A 6789-nucleotide genomic window follows, 5' to 3' on the forward strand; every position below is an offset into this window, starting at 1 on the left:
TTCAGTTGCAGTGGGGCCAATAGACCAGACTTATAGTTAATCAGCATACTACTGGAAAGCCCAGTGAAGGTTTAAATTTAAATACAACTATTCCAGTAAAAAGCACATTGTCATGAATCCCCCTTAAAATATTCTGAGGCAATTCTGGAAGTCTCTTTCTGTCTTTATGAGTAACTAAATTAGATAAAAATTAATACACATTCAGAAAGGGCCTGTGCTGTCAAGCAAGTCAGAGAAAAATAAATAAATAAAGATATCCGAACTGTGGTTGGAGGTATCATCCCTGATGATAAAGATGCAATGATCAGGCTGTGTGCTTCCCCTAAGATATGAGCAGTAACTTGGTGGTGGTGCCGAAATTAGTATCATCTTATCAGTATAGTTCAGATAGGCATCAGTCACCCAGATGGGTGTCCAGAACATCTGGACCCATGCCTTCCCCCAAAACGCCTTTGTTCTTTCCACGTACCCTTGCCAAGAGCTCTGCTTCCCTACTGAACCAACGTTAGCTAGGCAGCTATCCTTGTAATCTTATAGGTTGATGGTAGTTTGACTCATGTTGTACCCACATTGGGACTTTGCTGTATAAATGGCCCCTGACAAAGGGCCTCGGTGACAACCCACTTCCAGGACCCCTCCTACCTCTGCTGAGCTTTTTGTATTCCCCCAATAAAGTTTTCCTACTCTTAACCTCATCTGTCCTTTGGAATCCTTTTTCCATTGTTAGTTGCATCATCACATAGCTATGTGTGTAGAAATTAGCATGGGGTTCTCTGATCTTAGTGGGCTCATGGTCTAGTTTGTCCATTGACATACAATGGTGTCTACAGCTGTAGAACACTGCCACGTCCTTGTCCCTAGAAATCAAAGAGCTTGGTCACCTTAGGTCTCTGCATTTCTGGTGACCCCCTGAGACCTCTATAACCTTCACTAAGGCCCAGGGAAACATAATTCATCACACTGCTATCCTTGAGGGGACTTTTGTGAATGCTGCACTATCTCACTAGCTCCAGGGTAGACACACGGCCAGGACAGATGTGGGTCTGCTCCTAGGTGCATTCGGGTTCTTCTAGGCTATGTTCTTAGCTTTACCGCATCTTCCTAAACACTACCATAGTTTTAGAGTCAGAAGCCTTGACCCTGAAAGGGTGGGGAAAGACAAAATGCTGATATTTAAAGATTGACCCTGCCACCATCTCTCTTCTCATCCCTGTTTTTGCTGGAATAGGAAGAAGCTGATTTTCTCTTTTCTCCTCTTCCTTTCAGACAAGATCTTTCCCCTAAAAATATCTTTTTTTTTTGTGATGATTGATTCCTGCCTGACCAACTGCCAGGAGCCATGATGGTTACGTCAAATCATCGCTTCGGGGAAGGAGACATCAAGTGGGGTTAGAGATGTTAACAGGTTTATTGGATGTCTTTGAAAGTTTGGACTGCTGACAGAATACCATAGACTGGACAGCTCAAACAGCAGAATGCATATCCTCCTGTTCTGGAGGCAGGAGTTTTAAAATCAGGGTGCCAGTAGGTTTCTGTTCTGATTTGTGATTGTAGATTACAGTTTCTCACTCCCTGTTTTCTCACATGGCATGAAAGAGCTCTCCATGGTCTCTTTCGTAAGGGCAGTAATCCTAGGCTACACCCTCTTGGTCTCAAAACCTCCTACCAGTACTACCTCAAATACCATCAATGTAGAGATAAGATTTCCCCATAAGAATTGAAGGAGAGGGGGCACCTTCATTCTGTTCTATTGGGCAATAACACTTCTGAAGAGGAAAGGGAGAGGAAACAGGATTAGTAAGGTAGAGCCTTAAACTCTAATGCAGAACTGAAACATGTTTGGCTAACCCAAGGAGGAAGTGCAGAACAAAGCTTGCTCATTTGAAGTGCTCCATGTTGTAAAGAAGGAGCCAAGCTCCAGCACACACGCTCATGCGCGCGCACACACACACACACACACACACACACACACACACACACACACCACTCCTGTGTGCTCAGCCATGTCTAGGGGCTGCCTGGGAACAGGATGGTCTCAGTTTCAAAGGTACTTTCAAACATCTTTCATCTTCCATAGATATAGCCAAGTGGCACAAGCACCTGCCTGGCAAGAAACAATGTTAAGCTGCTACCAGCCAGATGTGCTCCTCACAGCTGCATGCCAGGTTCTTTCTTGGATGAAGAGCAGATGAGCAACTCAACACACTGCTCCAGTGGGTGGAAAGGCTGCTGGAGAAGGAGTGATGGGGAAAGAAGGAAAAAAAAAAAAAACAATTTAACCTTGTTTTCTAAGGTTTTCACATGTTGTGGATATTCTTAAGGCTCACACTGAAAATAGTCTCAGTCCACATCCTCTTCACCGGAAGTGAGGTTTATTCCTGCAACTGCAGCACAAAATAGATGCCACCCATTTGACTTAAACATTTCATGAGAACATCTTCTGAGAATATAGTACCAGTGCAAAGCTTCCAAACCATGAGCGTGGCTCTCAAGCTTTCTGTGAAAGCCCAGGATGTCCATTTTAAATCAATATTTGGAAGCAGCAAGTACCCAGCACTCAACCTAAGTCTAAGTTTTAGCCCAGCCTGTATTGCGTGTGATGCCAGGGAAGTGTCAGTGGTTTGGGTGACAGCAAACCAACGTGCTTATTGCTACCATGATTGACTGCTGCAAATCTCCGGCAACGAAACCTCCAATGAGTCAGAAGCTCATCAGCCAACTGACTTCACCAGATTTCCTTCCTGTGAGTCCGTTTAAGAAAGCTGAGTTCTCCTTTCTGTCTCAGACCCTCTTCCATTTAATGGGTGGCAGTTGAGGCCATTATTATCATTGTGGAAAGTGTTGGTAGGTGTGATTGGACCTTTCTCCAGGAATGGAAGTGGTAGGGAGGAGATAAAAGTAGATGAGAAAAGTGAGCAAAAGAGACAGGAGGGCTAAAAATTTCTTGCTGCTCCAGGATTTAAAACATTGTTTAATTTGATCGTAATGTTTCAGAGGTGGCCAGCGTCCTGTGAATAGCATTGTCGGACAAAACACACTCCTCTTGGTAACATGTGAATCTCAAATAATGGCTAACTTTTAGTAATGGCCAATGAAATGTTTCAGGAATGTGAAGCTTTTTTTCTTATCTGAAATTCAAATTTAACTATGTGTTTTGTGATTTTATTTGCTGAAGCTGATCATTTCACCTAGCAGATATTTTAATTTCAGTCTCATTGCCTTTGGCTGATAAAGGTAGGAAGCAACCCTGTCACACTGAATAGGACATGGAGTAAATATCCCCATCCTCTGTCATCTGTCAAAGGGTAGAAAGGTTCCTTGAACTGAAGAGCTCATTCTTCCTGGGGCAGCCTCTGCCTCTACTCACCACAGAGCCCTTAATGTTGGCCATTTCTCAAACCAGCCAGAAAATCAGTGCCATGGCAATTGAGGTCCTTGTCTTGGTATCTTCCATGACAAGGTGAGTTGGATGCCACAAGTCTGCTGAATCTTCTTCTTGGCTGAATCCATGAAGTGTTTGTCCTATTAATAGGACTGCTCTTTTGCCTTAATCTCTGCCTTCCAGTGAACCTCTGAGCTCTAGCTCTTCAGTTGTACCCTTCATATCCTTCTTAGATTTTACTATTACTCTCTTCAGAGATTCCCTTCAGTCCATACCAAGCCAAACATATCAATGGGACTGCAGTGCTCAACCTCAAGCTTCACCGTCTTCTGGAACAGAGGTTACCAAAGATTTTCTGTAAAAGGCCAAATAAAATATGTTTTAGGGGGAGCTTTACAAACCCTTCAGTATATGTCAAAACTGCTTATTCCTGCCATTCATAAGATATGAACAGACATGTGTTCCAATAGAGTTTTATTTATAAAAATAGGTCATGGGATATAGTTGACCTAAGCACCACACTTTGCTGACTCCCATTCTAGATGATCCTCTAATCTTGCTCTCCCTGCCAAAGGGTTCTACATAAACATAAATGCTGATCTATTAGCTCATGGAAGCCACATACATTTTTTACTTGCTGTGATGTTGATGGTGTCTTCAGGCTCCATCGAAGACCAGACCTGTTTTGTAGTCTCAGAACCTTAGGATTGGACTTGACTGTTCCCAGCTGTCTTCTGTGTACTTTTGGGCAGCCTCTGAGGTTAGGTACCGGCATGGTCTGAGGAAGAGCACACTGAGGTAAGCTGACTTACGCTTTCGCTTCCACAAATAGCTACCCACTTTCTTTCCACAGTCACTGTCTTAGTTCCAGACTTAGTTAAAATACTTTGGGCTGATGCTGTCTCTGCTTTAGATTTCTAACTGAAGAATCTTCATTTAACTGGTATCATGGATGTGATTTTCTATGCACATTCGGTCAATGAGGCTGCTCTCTAGTGCTGGGAATAGTTTGCTTTACAATAGCTATAGGTTGAATGAAACCCTTCTCTCTTACATGGTTTTTAAAACCTGGCAGAATTAAACAGACAACTAATGCATGGCTTCAGGGCTATGCATGGAGAAAGCCAGCTTTAGGAATTGTGTTGAGGGTGCTTTTTAATCATATGACTTTAGAAAGACTTCCTTATGGCTTGAAAATGCAAACCAGATTTCGCAAGTAACCCATGTGAATATATCTATTTATTCACAAGGGCAGGATTTGGGAATAATACATTTCAAAAATAAAAATTTAAATTAGAAACAGACAATTTGGGGAACAGCTCCACAGAAATCCTAATGGTTACTGACACTGGTTATTGCTTTGAGTCATTCTGACCACTTTGTTTTACAGGTCTTTTTATTTTATGGGACAAACATTTCTCTCTAACTTTATGTGAAATGGAAGGTTTTATAAGCCAAATCCTATTTTAAATAGAGAGTTCTTTAATTTTGGAGCTTTCCTTTTTCATTTGAAAACTTTTTTATCTATGTATTTTCTTTCATCATAACAAATACTGTCTTTCAATAATCAGTATAATCCTGTTAAAACTTTCTGCACTTGATTAGGAAGAAAACCTTTTGAGTTGTCTGAACTCCCTGAAACTAGATAACAATTTAATTATGATGATTTGGGAAGAAATCAAAACCTATTAGATCTTTAAATGCTGACTTTTTCTTTTCTTTTGAAGTACTGAGGATTGAATTTGGGGTCTTCACAGTGAGCTGCATTTCTAGCTGTTTTTATTTTTCAAATTGAGACAAGTTTTCAGGAAGTTGCTAAATTTCCTAGGCTGGGCTCAAACTTGAGATCCTCCTGCCTCAGCCTCACAAAGAGCTGTGATTACCAATGTGAACCACCATGCCTAGAATGTCTGCCCTTGTGTGATTGGTTATTGCTGGTTGGATTAGAGGGCGCTTAACAAATGCTAATTATTAGAGAAGTAGCTGCTTCTCTAATAATTTTGATCAGTGGTTTAAAGTCGACTAGCGTAAACTTTTAACATGTGTATTTGGCATAACTGTCATACAGTAGACTGAACATTTAGGGTAAACAATCTGAAAAAGTTTGACCCATATATAAATGTATGAGGTCATCACTGCCATGGAGATCATGCACATATTCACGCCCTTCAAACGTTTCCCCAGCTCCTCTCTAGCCCCTGCCAATCTGTCCCCCTCCTCCTATCTTCCATCAACCATAGATCTTGCTTTTCATCCATATGGACCCGTTCTAATTTCTTAGAATTTTATACAAATGAAGTCTCATATAGGATATATCTTCCTGTCTGAACAAGGTCTTTGCTATAGTAAAATTAGACTTTTTTTTTCATGTTGAAATGTACAGTTATTCATTCCTATTTATTGGTAATCTTCCAGTTTACTTGATAACTGTGTAATAACATTCCATTCTCCTGTTGGTGGACATTTGGATTGTTTCCAGTATAATCTTATAGAGAAATAAAAATATTATGAACACTCATAAATAGGTTTCACAAGGATGCATCTTTTATTTTTCTTAGGGTAAGTACCTAGAATAGAATAACTAGGTCGTGTACTGAGTGTGTGATTGATTTTTTAAATTTTATTTTTTATTTTAGGGAAGGGTCTACAGGGTGTTCAGGGTCTCACTACTAGATTGGACTTGTAGTGACCTGTTTACAGCCTCCCAAGGGCTGAAATTACAGGCACATACAACCACACCCAGTCTCAAGTGCTGTCTCAGCATGCTTTGGTGGGAGGGCAGTGTGGCAGGCCTGGGAATGGAACCCTCGGCCCCTGTGCCTGCTTGCAGGTGCTTTAATCCGCTGAGTGCTTGATGTTTTAAGACACAGTTGAACGGTTCTTCTAAGAGTTGGTGCAATGTTACAACCTACCAGTCATATCTTAGAGTTTTAAGTCTTTATTCTTATCATGGAATGGTCAACATTTTAGTATTAATATGAGTGTAGCAATATTTTGTGATTATTGAGTTTGCATTTCCCTAGTGAGTGACAAAATTAAGAAACTTTTTATGGGCTTCTTTGACATCTGACATTTTGTTCAGTAAAACATTTGCTTTGATCTTAAAATGTTTAAGTGGTTATTTCTGTTTTCTCATAGTGAGCTTTGAGAACTAGTTATGCATTGTCAATCCAAGTCATATCATAAATACATAATTTTTAGATTTCCTTCTAGGCTGAGCTTACCTGCTTAGCCTCTGAATAATGTCTTTCATGGAGGAAACATTACCTCATTTTTGCAGAGGCTCAATATTTCAAGTCATGTAAACATATGTACTGCAAATGTGTAGTACTAAACAATTTAAAAATAAATATCCTATTTCACTTCTGATACTGGGGCATTGGCATCTTCTTTGCTTTATCCACTGT

At 40.6% G+C, this 6789-nt stretch overlaps 1 pseudogene; it reads left to right on the top strand.

The window, feature by feature from the left end:
• Positions 1 to 2656: 2656 nt before the first annotated feature.
• The window catches only part of LOC101573011, a 14148-nt pseudogene continuing 10015 nt past the window's right edge, over positions 2657 to 6789 (top strand).

The sequence above is a fragment of the Octodon degus genome, unplaced genomic scaffold (genome assembly GCF_000260255.1).
Source record: "Octodon degus isolate 3935 unplaced genomic scaffold, OctDeg1.0 scaffold00018, whole genome shotgun sequence".
Classification (NCBI taxonomy): domain Eukaryota; kingdom Metazoa; phylum Chordata; class Mammalia; order Rodentia; family Octodontidae; genus Octodon; species Octodon degus.